The 26,444-nt window shown below is 29.3% G+C and overlaps 1 protein-coding gene and 1 long non-coding RNA gene across 6 annotated transcripts in view; one reads left to right on the top strand and one right to left on the bottom strand.

Annotated features, from left to right (window-relative positions):
• Positions 1–26,444, top strand: part of LOC117181435 (sterile alpha and TIR motif-containing protein 1) — a 468,060-nt gene that overhangs the window by 379,132 nt on the left and 62,484 nt on the right. The gene's annotated exons all lie outside the window — the stretch shown is intronic.
• Positions 1,672–21,924, bottom strand: LOC117181440. Its single transcript, XR_004468125.1, has 3 exons — positions 21,604–21,924; positions 7,410–7,519; positions 1,672–1,858 (listed from the first exon to the last, which is right to left on the bottom strand). It is a non-coding gene; the product is annotated as an uncharacterized LOC117181440 (long non-coding RNA).

Consider the following 26,444-nt stretch of genomic DNA (forward strand, 5'->3'; position numbering starts at 1 on the left):
ATCCTCAAGAAAGAGAAACTAATTTTCAACCAAGAAGTTTATTTTATACCCAAAAAGATGAATTTTCAACAAAATACATAAATTTTCATAAAAATAGATGACTTTTTAACCAACAATATTAATTTTCTACCAATTAATTAAATTTTAACTAAAAAAATGACTTTTCAACAAAATGAATGAAGTTTTAAAAAAATTATTAAATTTGAAACCAAACAGTAGAAATTTTAACCAAACTAGGTGAATTCTGAACCAATAATACAAGAGTTGACTTTTCAACCAATAGAAATGATAATTTAATCAAAAACAGATACATTTTCTTATTTGTTTCTGTTAATTCAGTTCGCATTTAAGCGAAAAAAAAACAAGAAAAATCGTTACTTGCTTGAGAATACTGAAAAACGAGAAAAGAAATCGTGAAAAGTTTAAAATATGAAAGTGATTTTAAAACTTCTAAAGTTATTATTGGGTTCATCTTTCGCAAAATTCGATAAAATTTATCATGAGGAAACATAAAAGTTATCTACATCCATCACATTACTTCAACTGTACAAACTGCCACACTTCTCAAATTTTTAACGTAGTATAGACGGGTCCATTATTTTAGTTAAGAAATATTCTAGAAATCCTTCACTAGCGATGAATCATGTCGCTGATTCGAGGAATGTGTGACTTTTTCCATTGCATCCGCGCCTTCTTCCACCTTCTGCCGCCTCTCCACGGCGCTATTCCACCTCCACCTCAAATCCAGCTGATTCGCCCACTTCCACTGGAATCATAAGTGTTTGTCGTACCGGTCTTCTCTTCAGTCAGTACACGCGTCGACCGTCATTGACGTACGTTGCGATTATTAGTATGCTCAATTCCTATCAATAATCTAAGCCAGATTAGTCTTTCCTTCTTAATTTCCCCTATTTTTCATCATTTATACTCGTACCGTACTGTGTGAAACTGGAAGTGAAAGTGATACCAAATTTCAAGGTGAATTTCAACATATATCGTTTTTTGCTGCCCAAAAACGAAGTGTTAAAAAAACAATCTAAATTTAAAAGAAAAGCCATGTACATACAAGTGATCTTCGATATCTCGATTCGGAAAACATATCTGTTTCGAAGTTATGCATATGCATGCTATCTTTGATGATCATAATTATCGTCTTTTATATATATTTTTTTTATTATTGAAAAAGTCGCCTTGGATTAATATTCAATAATGTTTACATTTTTAAGTCGAAGCTTTCGAAACAATGTTACGTAATGTTACATAAAAGCGTTGATTGTAGATTTTATCTCTAAGAACCTAGGTGGAAAATTATATATATTTTATATGTAGTGTGAAGTATTATTTATAGTACTCATTTGTTTTATACAAAAAATGTATAAAGCAAATAAATATTATCTATAATACTTCACTCCATGCATAAACTATATATAATTTTTGTTCACTGGGTAGATAATAGAACATTCCGTTTTTTTTTTTAGTTTATTTTCCCAGTGTTTTCTGAAAAATATTTAAACCATATTCTGTCTACAAGAAAAGACTCATTTTTTACTATAGAATTCTTTTGTTAGAAAAAATAACTTTTTAATAAAAAACTTTGTAGATTACATAAATATAACTAATGTATACTCTCACAATTAAATCTTAAATTTCCATTTTGTTTTCACAGTTTAAAGCTTAAACAATTTTAACGTCAACTTGAGAAAGTTTATTCGCTTCTATGTAATTATTTTGCAAAAGGCGTTATCTTCCAATTGCAAAATTTACCGCACGTGCGTTCACAAGAAAAGCCAAGCACACTGCAATTCATACGTGACTTCCGTTTTAAAAGGAACACTTGTACTTCCTTTCTGAACACGAACTGCAAAAATAAAATACAAACGATTAGAAATATATATTGTAAGTTTCATTTTTCTCAGAATTTTATTTATTTCTTAAATATTTAAATATGTGGGGGGGGGGGTAATTTAATTTGAGAGAAAAATTACTACAAATTATGCGGAAGCATTTTCAATGTTTTCGTGATTCAAAAATATTCACACTGCCACATCTATTTTTGAAATGGAATTTAAAACCTACAAAGTCTTATAGCGTCTACAAGAATAGAACCATTTGTTATTTTAAGATTACGGACGTAATTTTTTTTGTCACAATATTCAAGAGGTGTCAACTTTGTACAATATCCATATGCCGCAAATTATTTGACGAATTTCTTTAATTTTACATAAATTAATCGATAACAAGAATTGATAAAAATCGATAATAAAATTCGAGGAAAGTATATTTCATTTGTAATTTCACATGTGCAAAGTCCTCACATAAAAAATTCTATTTTGTGAGTAAAAAATCTGATGATTATTTAAAAAAGTACATTTTTATGAATAAAGGAAATAAAAATAAGTGACGATGTTATTTTAAATGCACAACAAAAATGTTATAGTTCACGAATTTTATTAAAATTTCATCCAAATGTTTTCCAGAAAATTTTTTTTTTCATTGCACTTTGGAAAAGTAAATCTTTATCGGCGTTTTTTTATTTATAGTGTTTCTGCATTATTACGAGTATAATATAAATGGTGTCCATCGACTTCTGGTGTAAAAGTTCTGTTTCAATGTGACATTTAAAAAAATTAACAGTGAATCAGTGAAAATTAGTGAAAATTTAAATCGTGGGAAAAAGAAGCATCTCCTCTTTGAAAATTATATGAATGAGTGTAGATAGGCGATTAAACATGCTGCACAAGCATGGAAATAAGCAATACACTGGCAGTGGATACAAAAGAAGAGAATCTTTATTGAAAAATGTAAGTTTTTTCGATATCATGTGAATTTATCAATTGAAAGCAGTATATAGTAATATATTTATTTCATGTAATATAGTTTTTTCCTATTAAAAATATTATTATTTTTAAATTGAAATGTTTTACTAAATTAAGCGGGACTACTAAAGAATCCCTAGGAATTAAATTCCCGAATAAGAATAACCCCGCCAATTTATAACATTATCGAATTTCAAATATGCCGGATAAAAAAATTGCCGATATATATAATAATTTTAAGGAATTAATAAAAACGTTCTTTAAAATCGAATTTTTATTTTAAAAATCGAGGTAAATCAGTGTTAAACTGAATTCTGTACATTTCTGTTGGAGAAAATTTAGAGAGAATTTTTTTCGTTCGAGGCGCGTGTTTTTAAGTTTAGACGGTTTAAATTTGAGAATTTCCTAGTTCTATAATTTTTTAATTCGGAAATTTTCTGTAGGGAATTTAAAAATTTGATAATATTTCAAACTGTCTCATCATTTGGCTAGTCGTCCCGAAAATGATGTATTTTTTAAATTTTACTCCTTTTGAGTTAGCCAAAGATTATTAAAACTGCTAGTTGACCCTAGAAAAAATTCAGAAACGAATAAAACTAAAAATTCGGTTATAGTTTAGAAACTTTAGTCCTTTAAGCTTTAACTCATCCAAATTAATTTATATATTTGCTCTGTGTCACCGTATTCTCAAGTTCGTTCGAAACCTCCCTATGATTTCCGCGAGCTTGGATTGGATCTTACTTTTATCATTTGAAGCTTGATAAACCTACAAAACTTTTATATTTTTGTTTATTTATTTCAGTTACTAGTACAAATTTTGTGTGTGAAAATAAGGAATATCTTGGTAAAAAGTTTAGAATTCTTTTAAATAGGACTTGCTACTAGAAATAATTTAAGTCACACCCATAAACCTTTCCAATATCTGATAAGGGGAAAGGCGACCTTGTGTCTGATCACAGAAATACTTTAAGGTCACATCCCCTACCCTCTTTCCAACGCCCCATGAGGGGTGGCAAGGCACTTCTGTGACTGGTCACAGAAATAATGTAAGATCACACCCCTGTCCCTTTCCGACGCTCCGCGGGGGGCAGGAAGACGCTCCTGTGACTGACCACAGAAATAATGTAATATCACACCCATGTCCCTTTTCCAAAGCCTCGTGGGGACGGGAAGGTACCCCTGTGACTGGTCACAGAAATAATTTAAGATCACACCCCTGTCCCTTTTCCAATGCCCCGTGGGGGCGGGAAGGCACCCCTGTGACTGTTCACAGGAATAATTTAAGATCACACCCCTGTTCCTTTTCCAACGCCTCGCGGGGGGCGTGAAGACGCTCCTGTGACTGACCACAGAAATAATGTAAGATCACACCCATGTCCCTTTTCCAACGGCTCGTGGGGACGGGAAGGCACCCATGTGACTGGTCACAGAAATAATGTAAGATCACACCCCTTTCCCTTTTCCAACCCCCCGTGGGGGGCGGGAAGACACCCCTGTGACTGGTCACAGAAATAATGTAAGGTCACACCCTGTCCCTTTTTACAACAATTCATGACTAGTCAAAGTAATTACGTAAGTTACAGGAACGAAGATTATTTCATGATTAGTACTGTATACATTGATTAACAGGAATTAGTGTTTTCTATCATATTGAAATAAAAGTTTAATGATGAGCATTTTTTCAGAACTATTGGCTAAATGGTGAAAATTTTTATAGTCCGGGAGTCAGCAACCACTTAAAGTTAGTCATTTCACAAAGGCTGAAAATTTTTTGTAAGCTTTATTGGGTAACACTAGTAAGTTAATGGCCCTCCAGCCGGCGCAGTTCCGGGGGGTTTAGCTGCGGTAGCCTTCCACACACGTAAAATTATAATAAAAAAAACTAATACCGCAAAAGCTGAAACTTTGTTAACATGTTTTTTATGTTATAAAGAATTTAAAAAATGTATCCAGCTGAATTTAGAATGGGGGATTATGTCCCAGCTTTTCACGTAAAGATGTCAAAAATATACGCTGGGTAAGCTGATAACGCAAAAGCTGAAATTTGGTAGACTAATAGTTAAGTACATCAGTTCAGCGAAAAACACATCCAGCTTTATATTTAGTCAGCGAAAAGTATCCAGCTTTTGCAGTCAAAGCAACAGTACCTTTCACTGCATCAGCTGGGCACTTTCGCCCCACTAAATACAAAGCTGGATGATTTTTTCGTTTAAGGGGAGATACTGTTAATAATTTTTCAAAAAATTGAAAAAAATTTGTCTTGATATTTTGGTAGTAAATACTTCTAGGAATAGTGTAGAATTAATTTTAAAGGTCTAGAAATTTTAAAGAGGCCAAAGCAGCTACAGCGCTCGAGCTGTCTTTCACGATAGAAAACTTTAAACTCGATTTTCTCGAAACTACATTTTTTGACACCTTTGACAAATTTATTTGGAAACTAATAAACCGATTGACTTGAAATTTGGACAGCTCATTCTTCAAGTGTGTCTCTATCGTGTGAACTACGATCATGAACAAACATTGTTCTTTAACAAAGTAACGAATAATTAACTTGCAAAAATGAGGTCGAAAAATTCAAAAGTTCGACATTTTTAAAAAAAAAAATCTGATTGTAGTTCACACGATAGCCAAAACTATACAGATTATAAATCTTTTTTATTTTTTGATTTCGGGTTAACCGTTCCCGAAATATTTGATCGAAAGCTGGAAAGGAGGACATTTTCGAGGCCGCCATTTTGTAAACAAAAACAATAAAAAACAAAGAAAAATATATTTTTTTATTAGTTCAACCTCTATACTTTACACTGTAAAATATTTGGAAGGAACACATTATTTTTCCTAGTAATTAAAATTCTTTGAAAAATAAAAAATAAAGACACGGGTGACAAGAACACTTAACTATTAATTTACCAAATTTCAGCTTTTGCGTTAGCAGATTACCTAGCGTATATTTTTCACAACTTTACTTGAAAAGCTGGGGCATAATCCCCTACTCTAAATACGACTGGATACATTTTTTTCACTTCCTTATAACATAAACAGCATGTTAAAAAAGTTTCAGCTTGCTAGTGATACCAAATTAAGCTTACAACAAATTTTCAGCTTTTGTGGTTTTGGTCACCAAAAAAGGTCGATGGCTCCCGGGCTATTGCAGAAGCATGAAATTCGGCTTAAAGGTTTTCGTTTTACCATTATAAAACTTTGGAGAATTTTTGTTAACATTTTTTGATATTTTTAACAAGGTGTTGGCAATTTTGTTTTAAATGCTTTATTTTTCAACCAATTAAGATATTTAGATTTTATTTATGGATTCTGTATTTCACGTTTTTTTGAGTTATTTCAGAAAATTAACTAAATGCCTGCGATTTTTTTTTAAATCATTTTCTTTTTTTTTTAATAAACGAACACCAAAAAGTTTCTTTTTCGATATTGAAAACTTTTTTCATAAATCAAAAAATCATTTTCCTTTAAAATTTTTAGAAATAAAGTGATAGAAGAATAAAGTTTGTATGTCAAATGTCATTAGAAATCCTTCAAAAAGATGTTCAACATTTAATAATTTCAAACTATCAGCCTTCAAGACTAAATTGAATTTTTTGCCAAATAATTAAATTGTCAATGAAAAAAAAACGAATTTTCTACCAAAAAAGACGAATTTTCAACAAAATACATGGATTTTTAACTAAAAATAGAATGGTTACATTTTTAGTCACAAAAATTAATTTTCAACCAAGGAGATGAATTTTTAACTGAAATTATGTATCTTCGGCCAAAAAAAAAACAATTTTTAACTAAATAGTTTAACTTCAAACCAGTTAGTTGAATTTTTATCCAAATACAGTTACATTTTCAGCAGAAAATAAATAAATTTCTACCAAAAGAGATGAATTTTAAAACCAAAAAGACGAATTTTCAACAAAAGATTTGTAAACCAAAAAATTCATTATTAAACAAATAGTCGAATTTTTAAGCCAAAAAGATGAACTATTAACGAGAAATATTATATTTAATATTTCATTCGAAAACATTTTTAAATTTAAAATAAGAAAGTTGAATTAGAAAAAAGTATTTTCAAGCAAAAATGGAACAGTAGAATTTCTTTTTAAAAAAAATTAATTCTTAATGCAAAGAAATGCATTTTCAAGAAATTAGTTGAATTTGTAATCAATGAGATGAATTCTAAACAAAGAAATATTTTTTCAGGCAAGAAGGAACAATATTTTCAAATAAATTGTTAAATTTCTAGGCCGATAAGACGAATTTTCTAGAAAACAGACGAACTCTCAACTCGAAAATATCATGAAACGAAAAAGAAGTGTTTTTAACCAAAAAGTTGAATTTTCTGCTGAAATAATTGAATTTTTAACAATAAATTTGAATTTTCAATCAAAAACAAAACATTACTTAAAAAATAATTAAATTTTTAACCAAAAAAATACGAATTCTTAACCAATAATATAATATATAGGGACTTTTCAAGCAAAAAGAATTAACTTTCAACCAAAAATAGTCTGATTTTCTTATTGGTTTTTATTAATTTATTGCGCAATTAGGTGAAAAACGAGAAAAAGGATGTTCATTTTTAATACTCACAATATAAGTACAGTAAAGCTCTTCAATAGCACTCCCTTCTATAGACCTTCCGAGAATTGACGCCGCGCCACAGGTAGCTTTGCGGTTGTCACTAAAGCGAGCACTTCAAGCTTGAACAAACAAAAGCGGAGCGGGCTATAATGAGTTATTTCCCAACCTCCGTAAGCCCCAAAATCGGCGCTATAGAGGAGTTTCACTCTATTAATGATTAACTTCAATATTTATTATTCATATAGTTACGTAGCTGCACTTTTCATAAAAAAATAAATAAAAAATATGCTTAAGAAATCTATAATTACGAGTTTGGATAGTACGCATGCATATAGCAAACATTACTGATGGAATCAGTATATTTTTACTAATTGTCAGTAACTAAATACTAACCACAAAAATGAGTAATCAAACTGTGAAAATCAGTTAAACCAAACTGTGAAAATCAGTTATATTTTACTCATTTAGATTCAGAGAGTACTAATTGTGCGCTTCATCACTATACGAGATGAGTGCAATTCGCACCAACCGTAGACTTATAGCAGATGAGCAAAATCAGTACTGGATGAATAAAAATGGCAATCATAATCAAATATCACAATTTTTTACGCAATTATCATATCACTGTGTTAAGCTGATGCCTTCTGATATTCAATGTCGACCTCTTCCCCATTAGTGTCAAACCTGACATCACTCTCGTGATTGAGAGTAGGTCAGGTTTTATAACGCGAACCGAACATTACATTTATGATTGTGAATCTCTCCTGAGTAATCTTATAGATTGTTGTGATGACTTTTCTTTTTTATTTACGTATTACAATTGTATACTACACACTTTGATCGGATACTCACGTGAGGATATTTTTAGCATCCAGCGAAGTAGTCATTCGTTTCGTTTTTCAACTTTATGACGCTTCAATTGCATTCATTCAGCCATTTCTCGCGAGTAAACACTCTCCGAGAATCCTTCAACTCAGCCAAGTTTAAAGACCTAATCCAATCGAGAGCAAAAGTGAATGGGATCCGAGAACTTGAGACTTTAAATTACATTATCCTTAGAAAAACGAATATAATCGAGATTTGTGTAGGAAATGGACATTTTCATTGAACACTGTTTCCGTGTTTATTTATTCTTTTTTTCTAATTGAATTTTATCGAATAACAAACATAATTTTTGTTCAGTGGTAAACAAAAATCATAACTGCAAATGTTTTGATGTAATTTTTACTGTATTCTTTTAAAAGGTATTTTATATATTTTTATATATTTATTAATATGTAAAATAGTAAGATTTTTATAAAATTTTACTCAAATCATGGAAAAAAATTCCCTGACAATTCCAGGTTGCTTCTAGGTATTTCAAGTTAGTTCCAGGAATAATTTTTCATAACTCCGAGCCATTCAAATATTTCGCATTTTTTCAAACAATCGACTTCGAATATTTATACAGCTTCGTAAGTTTATTATAAAGAATTTTTTTCAGTTTCTAGGGATTCAAATAATATTCCTAATTTAGAAAGATTTGACAAATTATGTTACCAGATATTATTTAATATATTAGCACCATTGATTAATTTAATCATCAATTAATACTCAAAACCTAAGTTAATCATTTCTTAATTTTATATTTAAAGTTCCATGAATTTGAACAATAATTTAAACAAACATTTAATTTATTTTGTTTCATTCAAAATTAATAAATTCAGTTTGAAGCCCTTCTCCAAACTTCTAACTTTTCAAGTAGAAAAATTGCATTCTTGACAAGATAGATGAATTTTTAACCAAATAGTTTAATTTTTAACCGAATTGTAGATTTTTCAACCAAAAAGATTAATTTTCTACCTAAAAAGACGATTATTCAACAAAATACATCATTCTCAACCAAAATAATTGATTTTTTGTTACCAAAAATGGAATAGTTAAATTTACAGATAAAAAAATGGAATTTTCATCGAAAAAAGGAACCAAATTTAAATCAAAGTGATAAATTTCTAATCAAAATGGTAAATCTTCGACTGAAACCAAAACAATGAATTTTCAAGTAAAATGTTGAATATTTAAATCGAGTACTTTAATTTTTTACTAAAAAGATGAATTTTCAAACAAGAAAAATAATTTTATACCAAAAAGGAAGTATTTTTTTACAAAATATATGATTTTTCAACGAAATAGTTTAACTTACAGCTACAGAAGACACATTTTCCAACAAATAGATGAATGTTCAAATAAAAAGGTCAATTATCACACAAAAATGGAATGGTTAAATTTTCAGTTAAAACATTAATTTTTAACCATACTGATGAATTCTCTACGATAGATGCTTCTTCACGTCGAATATTTTAGTTTTAAACAAAAAATATACATTTTTAATTGGAAATTTGAAAACAGTTGGAAATTAAACCAAATAGAGGAATGTTTAACCAAGAAGATCAAATTTTACAAAAAAGAAAAAAAATTCAACGAAATACATGAATACCCAACTAAAAAATTTGAATTGCCAACCAAAAATTCAATATTTAAATCTGCAGTTGAAAAATTAATTTTCAGCTTAAGAGGTCAATTTTCAAATCCAAGGATGGAATATTCAATTGGAACATTGTTCTGAAGACGAGTTCTAGATCTACAAAAAGTACTTCTTTTTTACATTTTTCCCTAAACCCAACATAACATGACTTTTTCCTATATTTTGGGTTTAGAGGCAAAAACTTGTTTTTTCTTTTTCAAAAATCTGCAACTGTTCTTCGGAATATTCTTTCATGAAGAAACTATTTTTCAAGGTGTTCCAAAAGAAACTTACGTTTTCTTTGAATACAAGCAATGTAAGAAAGATTTGCAATTTTAGTATACATGGGTATATTAAATTTCGTATATGTTTACTAAATTCATTACATTTTGTAATTTTAGTATACTTACGCATACTAAATTTCGTTTACGAAATTATTTGTATACTAAATTTATTAAGTGTGCAGTAAGTTTTTTTTACGCATATGAATTTTATAGTTTCTGTATACAAAAATTCATATACGTGTTTACTATATTTGGCTGTGCAAGCGCGTTTCGATCTACGCGGTCGTGCCACCTGGCCGTTAGCAGACTCGCTTGGCTCGCGTGCATTTTTGTTAAGACTTGTGTTAAATATATGTATATTGAATGGATCATTTGGAGCAGCCAATTCACCTGTTGGTTTACGAGGAAGTAAAAAGAAGGTGCTTTTGCTAGTAAACGAGAGCTTATCCAGCAAAACAGGATTCGAAAACAACCCATCACAATCAGAACGAAATCTTAATCAGCTAATCCAGAAAGAAAACCAGCCTCACCTACACGTAAAATAAAATTGCTATAAGATTGTACTCAATTTAGTGTGCGAGTCTCCTAAATTCGGTATATGCGTATACTAAATTTCGTATACATGTATACTGACTTAAGTATATGCGTATACTAAATTTCATATACGTGTATACTAAATTCAGTACATGCATATACTAAATCTAATGTACGCTGGTATACTAAATTTAATTTCGTGTTGTACATTCTTGCTTCCATCACATGTATACTAAATCTAGCGCAGATTTTTCTAACAGTGAGGATATTCTAAACATGTTTTAATTTAAATGCGTAAATTAGTAAATTGGAATAAATGACGCAACATCCTTTCACGAATAAAAAATAATTCTCTCTTCTGCTGTGTAATTGTGATAAGATTATCATAATTTGAATGGCCATCTATTAAATATATAAATCTTGTGGGCTGTAGGGAAAAGTAAACTTCAATGTCATGGGTACAGGAAACTTCATTCACGCGGGAAGCATAAAGATATTATCTCATTTACAGGGTCTTAAAACACTGCAATAATTACTGCAAATGTTAGAGCTAAATAACAGCTGGCTTTTTCGTGTAAATCACTCGAAATCCGGGTTTGCGCCCCCATCTTTGCCATCAGCGACATTTGAACGATCGAATATAAATACTTCTTGCATAAGATTTACTTTAGTGCATAAAAAACATAAACTGTCATTGTCGCTTTTCTATTGCACTTCTTGGAACTGAAATTTTTATTTTATCTTAATTAAAGTTGCATTCTAGAGATAATTTTTATACTTTTTAATATTTCGTATTTTTCAAGAAGTTTAATAGTTTTGCTAACAATTTTACTGATTACTATTAATATAAAAGTGGTTAAGAATATCCTCGGTAAGAATCCAGATGTTGAGATATTTCGAGCGTGGACAGCACTCGGATGGGTGATCATCTGCGACGTACGACCAGGTTTTATATTCGCTGCGTTTTATCTAATTTCAAACAGGAGGTTTGACGCCGATTGAAAACTAACTTTCTGGTTGAAAAGTTGTCTTATTTTAGTTGAAAACACAGCTGTTTAGTTCTTAATAAATTCAACTGTTTGGTTAAAAATTATTTGATTGTTATTATTAAAAATTCAGTTATTCTATTGATAATTCACCTTATGGTTGGTTGAAAATTATTATTATTATCTTTTTTTTTTTAAATTTATCTTTTCCGGATTAAAACTCAAGATCTTTTGGAGATTGAAATTTATTAATAGATAATATAATAGAAAACTAATATTTTCGTTTGAAATTCAATTCTTTTGTTTAAAAATTTACCTTTCTTAGTAGAAAATAACTTTTTGGCTGAAAATTCATCTCATGTTGGTAAAAATTAAATTTTTTCATTGTTAAAAGTACAACTGTTTGGTTGACAATATTAACTGCTTTTGGTACAAATTTCATATCTTCCGTGATTTGAGAAAACAGCATTACCTGCAAAATGAACGAAGCCGAGAAAATCGACGAAAACTGTTGAAATATTTATTCGCATGTATCGCGGATTCTAATTCATTTTATGCAGTTTTTGTTGTTGTTCTTGAATAAGTTGCATATAAACTTTCATTTTTGCAATACAAATGGTTTAAAAAGTTAATTATCTAAAATGGAGTTAACTGTGTTGATTGGGATTCTGAAGTAATTGCAAGTAATTATTCCGTTTTTGTTTAAAATGAAGACTTTATTAGTCGAAAATTCGACTATTGGGTTAAAAATTCATGAATTTTGTCTAAAACTCGTGTTTTTAGTAGAAAATTAATCTTCTTGGTAGAAAATTTTATCTTTTAGGTTGAAAGTTCAACTATTTAGCTGAAGATGCTTGTATTTTATTTAAAATTCTATATATATGCACGAGTGTGTTTGTGTGTCTATTTTTCACTTAAAATAATCGCTATTAGGCAATTAGGCAAATATTTTTATTTTTAAACCTTGGATTTCCCGATTAGAAAATCTAGACACGTGAATATTAACACAATTTTTAAATACGTGGGTTTTCATAAAAGCAACTGAAGGTCAGAAGACCTCGGACATATACCCCACGCAAATTAAAGGCTTGTTATTTCCGGTACAGTTGTGTTCTTTGAGTGCTTCATAGGATATGCTTTGAATTACATTTTACGCACTGCATTGTGTTTCAAAGGAGCTTATGACAGTCCTTGATTGATTTATGGTCGAAAGGAATATCGTGAATTTTTATCTACAAGTACGTTGAAGAGAAGAGAAACTTAAAAAGCAGGTGGATGTTGTAAATCCTGTTTTCAAGTTGCGTTACTACACTGAAGTTGTGAAAAAAATATAAAATATAATACAAAATACTCATTTTGGCGCTTTTATACACGTTTGCACTTAAAAATGATATAATAAAAAAAGAAAATGCAGATCTTTTCTCTGTTTAAATTCGATTCTTTGCAAATATGGTCAAAAATCCGTTTTTAATGTTATTTAATTAGAGAATGACAGAGATATTCAGTTTAATATAGTTTTAAGGTTTTTTTATCTCAAAAAACACAACAATTTTCTTTAAATCGTTATAACTTTTGATCGAATGAAGATATTTAAGTTTTCAGTTTTAACTCACAAAAAACCTATTTTTTTTACTCAAAATTTGTTTCTAACTTAGCACTCATATTTCCAAGTAATCGTAATGGTTACATGCGGGCAATCGACAAAATGCTAAGAAGCAACTTTCTTAATTTTAAAGTGTTCTACGAAAAATACCTCTTAGTCTATTAGATTCATTTAAAAAAAAAACGTTTTTCCTATTGTTTTTGTGATCACGAGATTTTATTTTGCATTTTTCAGAAAGTCGACTTTTAATATATTCACTAAAACCGCTGCCATTTTATTACAGTGAAACCTAGAGATAGGGCCCCTGATATAGTTATTCCGAGAGTTGACGCCGCGCCGCAAGTAGGAGTAAAAGGAGCTGCGGGGAGTGTGCGATGACCACATGGACGTGTCAAACAAAAGCGCTTTCATCCGAAACGGCACTTTATCTAGTTAATTCCCCACCTCCTGCAGTCCTAAAACCAGCACAAACTCAGAGTTTCACTGTAATTTGAAAGATTTTGAAACAGTTTTTGTCGGATTTGGAACGGAGACAATAAACCTCATCAGTGTCAAGAAATAAATCTTAAACATCTCTAGTAAATCAAAAGTTATATTGATAGTATATTGTTTATTTTTTTTATTTATATTATTTAAAAATCGACCTTTTGTCTTTTTCTAGGAAACAGCAAAATGTACCAAAAAAAAATATTCACATAAACGTATACACATCTAAGAAAATTATTCCTATTTTGTGATATCTTGTATAGTTTATAAGAAAAATCAAATAGTATAATAAAAAAAAATGGTCCCGGCCTCAAAATTTGTAAAGTCCCCAGAAAATTGATAGGATGCCTTCCTTACATGAGCAGAAATTATAAACAAATAAAGGAAAATATAAAAAAGTGGGGCTTTTGGAAAATCTTTATTTTTTTATTGAATAAAAAAAATAAAAATAAATAATGTCTTTAGTTGCTCTGTACCATAATTTAAATGGCAAATTTTGTATTTTTAATTATTCATTATAAATTGTAAAGTAAAATTTAGTTCAATTCGCTTTACACACATATGTATATTTTTCAAATAACATGTATTGAAAGTATAATTAGCATGCAGTATAGCAAATAATTCTTATAAACTTTAAAATAACATTTAATTCGTAAATATCGCAAAGTTATTGTTCTAATAATTCGACTTGGAGCGCTAAAAAATTAAAAGTTTTATTTCACCGGTTATTCACTTAAAAAAAAATTAATTCTGCAAGATATGAGGCATAGGTATTAAGTAGGAATGTCGTCGAACCAGAGGCTGAGTTGGAAGACAAAAAGTAGTTTGGACAAGAAAGAAATAAAGATGAGTGAAAGCGAAGTATAAGCTCTGGAATTTTGGTTGCCCATAACCCAGCTAGCTGACCTCGAAAGCAATAACCATGAACTGATTATTTTTTTGTCTTTGAAAAGATTGATTCGAAGGTGTTTGAAAATCATAAATTTTTTAATAATAAGGAAAAAGGAGGCATGGATAGGATTCAGTGAATCTGACGTATACCCAGTAGCACGTCAAGAGGAGAGATAAACGTAAGAGAAAATTAGAGATAAAGGCGCGCCAGTGAGGCCATGAATAAAACAGTTTACTGATAGTTCAGGCATGCGAAGAACGGAACTCCAATCTTCATTGGTCAATGACCCACGATGAAAAAACGAAAAATTATAGAGAGTGGTTTTTGCCATCTTTAAAATCGTGCCTTTAGTCCTGATATAATCAAAAATCAAAGTCCGTTCTAAAAACTCTTTGCCGTTAGTCATTTTTGTGTAAATTCTTAGTGAAGATAAAACATTCTGAATTTTCCCAAAACTATATTAATAGTCTAGAAAGGCCTCTTCAGAAAAAGCGACAAGAACATGCCTATTGAGAAATTAATTTTTAATATCTGAATTTAAATTTATAACTCTGATAGTATTTAAAAATATTTTTTTTTTCATTCTTCATTCTTTCGGATATATTTCTCTAGTGTATTAAATAATTATCAAAGTAATGGTTTTCCGAAGGTATTAGGCCTTCACAAATCAGCTCCTGCAGGTCTTTTTTGTATTATCGTCCAACGATATTTTATTTTTATTACAAACATTTGCGCGACATAATTTAGAAAGATAAAATTATATTTCTAACAACCTAAATATGGGTAATACAAATTTATTTTTGATTTATTTTCATTAAAGCGGCACTTTCTTGACTCCGTCTCTGAATAGGCACCTTCTTGCCACCTTTTCTGAATTGGTACCTTCTTTCAATTTTTCCTAAATAGGCATGATATTAAGAAAACCTAAAAGTCAGGGAAAAGTCGGGAAATTTGATTGGCCAGGAAAAATCCGGCAACAGTCAGAGATTATAAATTAAAAAAATATATATATTTAAATTTGACATTCTTTTAATAACGTTTATAAAAGATATCATGTTCCAAATTGTACAAGATTAGAATTTTAGTTTTTGAATATTAAGTTAAACATCCCAGTAATCGTCATGCCAATTTTCTTGTTTTTTATTTAATTTTATTAAATGCAATTTCTATATGTTGTTATAAAATGCTAAAAGTAAGTGAGTTTTATCATTAAATGTTGCCTTTAACATATTTTTTAACAATATATTCAAATGATAACCAAGTTTCACGATTACTAGGACCATCACGAATACTGAGACATTCACCTTAATGGTGTGACAAAATTAAAAATGTATTCACGACAAATTAAGTAATTTTGAAAATGAAGTTCTGCGGCAAATCTGATATAAAATGTTTGTTAATCATTTATTTGCCTATTATATCTTCAGTTAAAAATTTTATAACTAATTGAAAACTCAATAAATGTGTTAAAAGGTCATTCTTTTTGGCTGCAAATTTAACTATTTTGTTGCAAATTCGACTTTTTATAGAAAATTAATATTTTTTGGTTCCAATTTGAACTACTTGGATGTAGGTTAAACCATTCGCTTATTATTATTTTTTAATTCATAATTTTATTCAAAAATTCATCTCTTTGGTTCAAAGTTTAACTATTTTTGGAAAATTTACCTTTTTTTATTTGAAAAAGAATCTGATTTTGCAATTACTTCAACAATTTTCACGCTTAAAATAATTCAAAAATGAGATATATCTTCATGAAAAGTTACCCTCAATAAATTCTCTCATTCCCATATTAACTTCTCTGTTATGTCTATTGGTCTACCCATTGGCTTTGATATATTTAAAAATGTTTTATAACTTTATACATTGTTTACAATTTTTCAATTTATTACATTTTTCGTTGCTAAATACCATTCCAATAATAAATCACAACTATTTTCATATGACATCATTTTTTTTTACAAAAAATTGATACACTAGAGAATTTGTCTAAATAAATTGTTTACAACATTTAAATAAAATGTTACGAGCAAAAAATGTGTCATTTCAAACTCTCACGTGCTAAACGTTATTCCCAAATAAAAAAGAAGAATTTATCATAATTCTCGATTTTTATCTAGCACGCTATCCTTAATTAACAGTCTAATATATAGTAAACTGTTAGTCATAAAGAATTCAAGTAGAGATAATTTTAAAGATTTTTTTAGGCTCTAAAAAAGTTTCTCACACTTTTTACTCATATCCTAACTTGAAGAAACAAACTTAGCAAAAGTGTTAAAAAATCGTCTCAATTTAAAAATTTTTTAAATGATATATTTTATTCTAGCAGAACTGGACTAAAACTGGAGTTTTCTTCATATCGAAAATACTTCTGTTCAAATATTTCTTATTCATTTATAGAGTTTTAATTAACTTTTCTATAGTAAATTTTGTTTAATGCAAACAATTTTTCTTACAATAATGGAAAAATTCTACTGGAAATTATGTTGAGTTTATTAGAATGCTAACATTTTAATGAAGTATTAGTGACTTTAACTTTTTACAACAAAGTTCAATTCTTAGTTGGTTGAACTATATTGTAAATTCTTTTGAGATTTATTTCCATTTAACTTAGTTTAATAATTTATTGTAATTTAATCATTTATTTTAAATGATAACTAATTTCCTAGATACAAAAAAAAATCATTTCGGTATGAAATCCTCAGACCCAAATTGAAGTATAAGGCGACTCATAACTTTAAGTCTGCCATGAGAGAAGAAAGTGCTGAGGAATTAATAGACTTCAAGCAAATTCTGTTTCATCCATAAAAAATATTTTCAATGGTAGGCGTCAAACTGCAGCTTAGACACAAAGACTTGTTCGGTGACATCTCTCGTTGTCACAGTATGTTGTGCACGTGTAACCATACAATACAGGCAAGACTTATCAGCTTTTCATTCGAATTCCATCTTGCACCTGGATGCTAAGAACCCAATAGAAATACGGCTTTAATTTCTTTCCTGCTCCTTCGCATTCATATTACGACACACGTGTGCAAATGATTCGAGAAATCAGCACTTATTACAAAATTGCATAGCATAACAGCCCTACAAATATTTAATTAATCATTTTTTTACACAAAATTTATTCTTGAAATAGTTGAATATATCCTTCAAAAATAGAATAATCAGTACACAATAAAAAAATGCAAATTTTATATTTAGACGTGTCCCAATTAGAAGGTTCAATTTTCAAGCTTCCAGATTCTGCCACCGAGATAGAACCTTTTAATATGAATGTAGCGATATAGAACCTTGTTATTTGGACACCTCGATTTATTAATTAAAATAAGGAATATCTTTTTTACATTTTTTAAATTACAAAGATACAATGAATTGAACATGGTAATTAGTTTCTTTTAACAATTTCTGTAACTAATTACCTTTCTTGTAAAGCTAGTGGTAACGAAGTAACTTTTATAAATAAGTAGTAAATTTGTAGCTAATTACATTGTTTCAGTAATAGTAACTATTAAAATCGTTACTCTCGAAATATACTTCACAAGTATTTTTATGATAATCAGCAAATTTGATTTCTTTCTTAAATGTTTTTTCATTTTAATTCATCTTTTTTGGTTAAAAATTGTACTATTAGGTTGAAGATGTAATTATATGTTTAGAATTGAACAAGTTTGCTCAAAAATCATCCCTTTTTGGCTTCAAAATTCAGTAATTCGGTTGATATTTTTTTCTGTCTTGCATGAATAATCTTTCTTGGTTGAAAATTCAACTCTTTTATTGAAAATTGGGTGGTGTTGAACATTTGTATTTTTGGCTCAATACAACTACTTTTGATTTATAAACAAAATCCACTTTGGTTGAAATATCAAATACTATATTTTTCATTGAGAATTAATCTTTTAGTTGATGATTCCTCATTTCAGTCCAAAGTCCATCTCTTTCATTAAAAATTTAACTGTTTTGTTGAAAATTATATTTTTCTACTGAAAATGTAACTATTTCAGTTTTTGTAGGAGATTTATTTTCTATTTTTAAGATTTATCACTGTAATTGTAAATTCATCTCACTGGATGACCATTGAACTATTTTGGCTGAAAATTAATTTTTTTGTAACTGAAAATTTAACTACATTCTATTTAAGGATTCATCATGTCAGTTTAAAATTTTCCTATATTAATTTATATCAGTTGGTAATATTGCTACTCATAAAAAATACTGCAGACTTGTTGCTTTAAAGCCCAGTCACTTTTTTCCATTATTCAGTTCGTACTGGTGTACAAGTACGAACTGAATCAACTGGTACTGGTTTTCCCTGTACTTGTTTTCTGTCTAAATTGAATGAAAAAAAACCTTAAAAAACGTATTTATGAAGATTTCTAAAGAATCTAATCATCTTTTCGGCAATAAAATTCACTCGCATTGACGGCAAAAGTTGAGTAGAAGAATGTTAGTCATTATTTGCGATCAGTCGTAGCGAGACGTGCGGATAAGAGCACTCTTCGGTTTATTTGTGCAAACAAAGGCAACTTGTGTAATCTTACGTAGGTATGTCAACGTGTGAGAGCACACATACAGCAAAAAGCTCATTTGTAGGTTACACACGAGTAAGGCAGACCATCTGGCTAAACTAAGAAATTCCTTTTACAAGTAATATATTATCATTGCTGATAAATTATTATCGTTTGGCGATTTTTTATGCATCACTGAACAAAATCTGTTGGTGGAAATTTAATTAGAATCGATCCTCTGTTAAAATATTGCTGAGATGTTTAAATTTTTGTTTATTGTTGTAATTGAAATGATACTGTCCATAACCAATCTTTCGTGAAAGTCAGAGTGTTCCGTTTGGAATTCTTTCTCTTTTTTAAATGCCGCCGATTAAAATAATTCAGATATCCTCTTTGACCATATCGATTATCTTCATGATAAGTGATAACGAAAGATATTAATTTGTCAATGACTTTTCAATTATATAGACAGTGTTGTAATTTATAAACATCAGAGAATATAAACTATTACAAACGTAAATCCCTATTTATAGGTTTTAAAAAAAGTATAAAAAGTTAATACTTTTTGAGAAAATGCTCCTCAAAGTTTGCTTGTGGGCCAAATAGCCTAAGTGTCATAGTAAAAAAATAGTTTAAAGTTTGTTTTTCATTTTAACTCGAACCAAAAACGTGTCAAAAACATGTTAAATATTTAAAAATGAAAATGTTTGTTTAGTGGCAATCTATTGTTTCAAGATATTATTCTGGAGATAAAAAGATATGATTTCGCAGAAAAGAACAATTTTTTTACCTTCAGAAATGTGAAATAAGTGGATTTGTTTATAATAATAACCATTGTTGTTAAATTCAAATTTTCTACTTTCAAAAATGTGAAATAATTCAATTAGCTCATACGATTTTTAACAACATAGTTGATGCTTTAACCAAAAAAAGTTTCTTCAGTCAAGAAGGAAGAAAATTCAAGTAAATGGTTGAGTTTGAAAGTTTAGTTGAAAATTTGAATTTTCAACTAAAAAGATAATTTTCAACAAAATGGTTGAATTTTCAACCAAATTAGTTGCCCTGTTTAACCGAAGAGTCGAATTTTCAATAACATAAGTACAATTCCTACCAAAGAGATGAATTTTCTACTAAAGTTATGAATCTTTAACAAAAAAAATGAATTTCGAACGAAGTATTTCAATCTTTTACCAATTTTAATTTACGTACGTTTGATTTTATAGTCTTTACCAGATTTATACACATAAGTAATTGTATTTGATATTTCTTTTTTTCCTGCTTGTCTTATATCAATATTTAAATATTGATTTTAATCAATTTCATCTTTTTTGGTTATAAATGTATTTTGAAAAATAATATTTTTTTTTGTTGAAGATTAAACTTCTTGCTTAAAAATGATATATAAATATTTAAATATTGACTTAAGACCAGTAAACAAAAAAAAAGAACTAACATCAAATTTAATGTTTAACCAATAAGTTGAATTTTCAACTAAAAAAGATTGCAATGTTTAATAAAAAACATTTGAATTAATTAAAAATAATTTCAACAGAAACAAAAGAATTCTCAACAAAAAATGTAATAGTTAATATTTCAACAAACAGCAATACTAGTTTTAAACCAAAATCGATTAAATTTCAACAAAAAAGTTGGTGTTTTCAACCAAAAAAGAATGACTAACAAAATTGTTGAATATTCAACCAAATTTTGAAAACCGTGCAAAGTATTTTATTAAAACTTTAAGGAATTATAGAAAATGTATACAACTTAATATTATAATACAGAAAAAATTTTGACCAAAGAAAAGTTCAAAAAATGTTTAAATTCAATGTTTCGCCCATAAAGAACTTCTTATTTTTCTCTAGTTAGGATAATAAAAAAACCTTTTAATGTCACCTTTAATTGAAAAAAGTTGATGGTGACTTGTCAAAATTTTCCAAAAAAATTGTTGTATGATAATATTAAACCCTATACGTTTTTCTATAATACCTGCAAGCTTCATTGAAATTAATTTTAAAATTTTCGAAATATCAATAACTCCAAAAAATCTGTTGCCGAAATTCAATATGGCATAACTCCCGTAATTTATAAAATTTTTAAAAATCCTTTGGACACGAAATGCCTCTTACATAACACTATAATTTCGCTAAGTTTCATTCAAATCTTACGAACATTTGCAGATCCTCGTATTTCTGACGCATAACCCATTAACTTTAACATCAATTTACCGAAAATTCTCTGACTTTCTCTGACCAATTTTAAATTCCCGCACTTTCTGGAATTCTCTGGCCTGTAATAACCCCGGTAAGAGATATAACATGCAGAAATCAGCAATACTCAAAAGCAAAAAAAAATGCGAATTGAAAGTATGATGTTTATAAAACAAGGTGAACGTATCACAGCATACCTGATATGATTGCGTGTAAACGGTTCTTACCCGTTTCGTTCGGTTGCCGGTGCGTGTCTGGCGCTGGAGTCGGGAGATTCAAGTGCGCGGCGCGAGAATCGTTTTCAGTCCAACGCGAACTGTCTTGCGATGCTTTTCGTTAGCTATCAGTACTCGACAGCTGCCACTTCTTTGTGTCCTCTGTGTCCTCCGATCGTTTGCTATCGTACTAACAGTTCAAAAAACATCGCCTGACCTTACTCGATCTTACATAGCCGGTACCGCAAATTCCACCGAAGCGGATCTGCCAATTTGCAAGCACTAAATTCCAAAAAGAATCATTTTAATTCGAAATAAAAAAAAAAAAACCTCTTCAACACAACTCAACATAGAGTATCCAACTCTTTTTAAATTTGTCAATGTTAAAGTACTTTTGGATGAAACTTGATAATGCGGTGCGAGATGTGGTGTCACACGAGTGAAGTTAGAAATTAGAGGTTCCCTCTTGTTGGAAAAGATCTTGTGCCTAAATCTAACACAAGTGCCGTGATTATTATTAGATTATGAAACGGAGTCGTGAGGTCGTCGCTCGTATGAAATTGCGGACTCGAGTGGAGGAGGAAGAGAACGAGAGTGATTTGGTTCATCTCGTGGTAGCATATGTGTTTCAAGTCTAATGTCAATCGAGCGAATCGAGACACGCATTACGATCAGCGACTTACGATCGACGGCCTTGTCCATCATCCGACTGTAAATTAAATTGCGCGAAGTTTGAACTTGCCTGGTTGGCAGTGCAGCGCTGCCAACAACGTATAGCAATCACCTCCTAATCGAAATTCAAAACCAATCGACTCTGATCGTTTTTTCGCCGAAGGGATAATCCACGATCGGCGGCATAAATGCGCGTTAAAGTGAGTGCTTCACGTTTTTCTAAATGCGTATGATTCCCCTTTAGAAGGAGGGGTCTGGATTATGGGAAATGGAGTAGAATTCCCTTATGAAAAAGAAGTATCGGATGTGCGTATTGAGAAAAGTAGTGAAAGAAGCATTGGTGAATCCAATACTTTTTTCTCAATACTCACTTGCAAATACTTCTTTTTCCTTAGGTAATAAGAAACAACTATTGGAACTGAGTATTGAGAAAAGCATTGAAAGAAGTATTAGTGGATCCAATACTTTTTTTCAATACTAACTTGCAATACTTCTTTTTCATTAGGCAATGGAAAAGAAGTATTGGAAGAAAATAAATTAAGTGAGTATTCAAATCATACCCCTTATGAAACATAAGTATTGGATGTGAGTATTGAGAAAATTAGTGAAAGACGTATTCGTGGGTCCAATACTTTTTCCCCAATATTTACTACCAATACTTCTTTTTTCATTAGGTAATGGAAAAAAGTTTCGGGAAATATGAATGAAAAGTAAGTTTTCAAATCATGCAGGCAGTGCAATTTTTAAGTTTTTGTTTAAAAAATTGAAAGTTCCTTTTTTTTCAAACAGCAACAGATTCGCCAAGATGCTAGGAAAAAACATTGTTCATATTAAAAAATTCTGCAAAAAATACCTCTTATACTCTTTTATAATATGTTGTATCGTTCGCAAAAAAAATTCTACTTTTGGAAACAAAAATCGGTGCCAAAAACACAATTTGGCTTGTATACAATTTATATAATATCTTCTATATATAAGAACGAAATAAAAAAAAATGGGATAAAATAGAAAATTTGGTTTTTCATGAAATCCATTTGCCATGTTTTCAACATTCAGCCGGGAAGATAAAGTCGAATTTAATAGGAAATCCCACTTTCTTTATTTTATTCAAAATTTTAAAAAGGTTCCTGGTTCCGAAAAATGGTATTTTTTGAAAAAAAAAAAAAAAAAAAAAATAGCAAAAGAATCTACCCGTGGCGCAAGAATGTGAATAAATTTGTTAATAAATTTTTTATTTTGTTTTTACAAATTTCAGAAAGAAACAATGTAAGAAGAAATGTAGATATTATATTGAAAGAAATATGAATCGATCAAAGATTTCGTTAATGTTAAATGTTAACATATTTGAATTATTTTAATTAATTTCAATAACTGTTTATTAATTTAAATAATTAACAGTTTATTAATTTGAAATATTAGAATAGTACAATTAAAAAGTTCTAGAATTAACATTAAATTTATAATGTTAAATAAATTTGGTTTCATTCATAATTTATAAATGTTTGTACAGATTTTTTCAATTTAAAATGGTAATTTTTCGAGCTGTAAGCGGAAAGGGTGAATTTTGTAACAATCTACCCCTTTTCTAGTACCGAAAGAATACTTATTATTATTTCTAGGGTTAAAAAAGTTACATTTTGTTCTAGAACTCTAGTAGAACATTTGTATTTTTGTGAAACGAAATAATCAAAAAAATCTGCCAACGGCGCGAGAATGTAAATAATTTTATTAATTCATTCTTTTTTGCTTTACAAGGGGTTTCATTTATAAACTCTACATGTTTGTACAAATTTCTTTTATGTAAAATGGTAATTTTTCCCACTGGAAAATTGAAGTAGGAATTCTGTAACACCATGCCCTTTTTCCAGCTCGGAAAAGACTGTAATTAATTTGTAATGACTTGCAATGAATGAAAATAAAAGTTATTTCTTCAGTTCCTACCAAACAGTAGAGAACATAATCGTTTTCTTTTAATTGATGTCTAAATTCAAAGTCTATGAAAAAAACACATTATAATGAAATAAATCCGATTCCATTCTTATGAGTTGGTAACAACTTCAAAAATAAATATAAATAACAACAGAAGCCTTATGTTACTTTTTGAAAAATTAATTAATCTTCTAAATAATTTTCATTAAATAATGTTTCTAAAATTACTTTTTTAACCATATATTTTCAAACTGGATTACGGAACATTGCCTTACATATATTTGTTTTACGAATAATGTTTCAAAAATACCTATCTATACCGTGTACCTATATTAAATTATACAACCGTTTCTTACTTAATTTAACATATAGAAATTGGAAAAAATAACATTCATAAAATTGAATCTCCCAAAAATTTTCAAAGAAACTGTTTGAGGTTCACTTTCTTATTTAAAAATTCGCCCATTAACTTTTAAATTTGTTATTTTTTTAGCAGCTATTTCTTTGAGAATTTGTAAATGTACCATTATTTTAAGCAACTTATTAAACTTCGGAGAAAAAAAAAATTAACATAATTACTTCTTCGCTAAAATACTTCCTGATGTAAGAATGACTTTTCAAATAGAAGTCTAAATTTCCCTCTGAAACTAAAATGATTCGTTAGCGAGAAATGAACAGTCCTAAAATGGCTTCAAATCTCACAATTAAGTTCAGGTGACAAATTTTTGACCAAATTACAAAACAGTCTTTCTTGTGTCATAACAAAAATTGTAAATTTAAATATCTTCAAATATCGATCACTTAGCATACAAAAAGTTGAGAAAAGGCACGTTCTCCTTTTAAGAAAGAGAAATAAGATAGGGCGGACAAAGAAAGGGGGTTTCCAGTTGTACAATATATCTGGTTGGTTCTGATGTAGACCCTTCATCGTTTAACCGTCTTTATTTTACTCCTTTTTCACCTATTTTGTCTTCCTTTTTTAAACATAGGAAGATAATTTGATGTTCCTCTCATTCCTTCCCCTAGATTGAAGAATTTAAAGTTTTTTTTTTTTCCAAATGAAGAATACCCTGCGAAAACTAAACTTTTAATACGTGTAATTGTATTGCATTTTTCAATACAAATTTTCTTAACTTAGATGCAAAAAATGCATTATTTCCATTCCTACTCATCTCGACAATAATACATTTTCCGTTTAAATTGTACACTGAAAAAAAGATTACTTGAATCAAAGAAATGCAGTACTGAAAACGTGGAATAAAATATTTTTTGATCCAAAGAAATTTTGCTTATAACAAAATTGTGTTTTTTCTTTGAGAAACATTATTTCTTGAAATAAGAACAATTGTAACTTTTATGCTTTCACGATGATTCATTTTGATAAAAAGAGATATTTCGGGGTTCACTCGTGTAAAAAACTACGAATTGTTTGCCGACGTTGAACCTAAAGATCTGAACTGCAATGTTCACGAAATGTCAGCAAACAATTCGTAGTTTCTTACACGAGTGAAACCCGAAATGTCTCATTTTATCAAGAACAATTGTCTTCCATCAAAGCAATATTTTATTTGGACGTTTTCAGTACTACATTTCTTTGAATCAAGTAATCTTTTTTCTCAGTGTAGATATTACTTATCCTCTACAAAAGTCGAGACAAGACTTGAAGATGCTCAACCTCCTTATCGATTGTATGTATTTTTATAATAACCAATAACAAGTCATTATTATTTACAGGAAACATTTTTTGCACAATATTGATAAATTTAGAAGATTCTCAAACAATTTCTGTTTGATAAATGGCACCATTGAAAACAGATAAAGAGACGTAATTAAAATTATGAAATCTCATTCTATGATGTTCAATCTAAAACTTTAGCGACGGCCTTCACTTTTTAACAAGTGCTCTCATACATAGTACATATTATGAAAACGTTTCAGATCAATAAGAGTATTTTAATTCGCATTTCTTATACCAATTTTAACTTCAAAGAGATCATTCTACAAACTGAGAGACTACTGTTGCCAATTCCTCAATACTAAAGTGAATTTTTTTACTGTAATTTTTCTCACATTTTTTTTCGTCATAATTATGGATGATAAGACCTTTTTTTTTTAATGTAGGACAATCTGATGTCGAAAACAAGTTCAAAGTAGGATTGAAATTTTAGTCCTGGTTTCTCCTCGAATATTACACATTTCAACGTCGTTTTTTGAAATATACA

This window comes from Belonocnema kinseyi, chromosome 10 (assembly GCF_010883055.1).
Source record: "Belonocnema kinseyi isolate 2016_QV_RU_SX_M_011 chromosome 10, B_treatae_v1, whole genome shotgun sequence".
NCBI classification, from domain to species: domain Eukaryota; kingdom Metazoa; phylum Arthropoda; class Insecta; order Hymenoptera; family Cynipidae; genus Belonocnema; species Belonocnema kinseyi.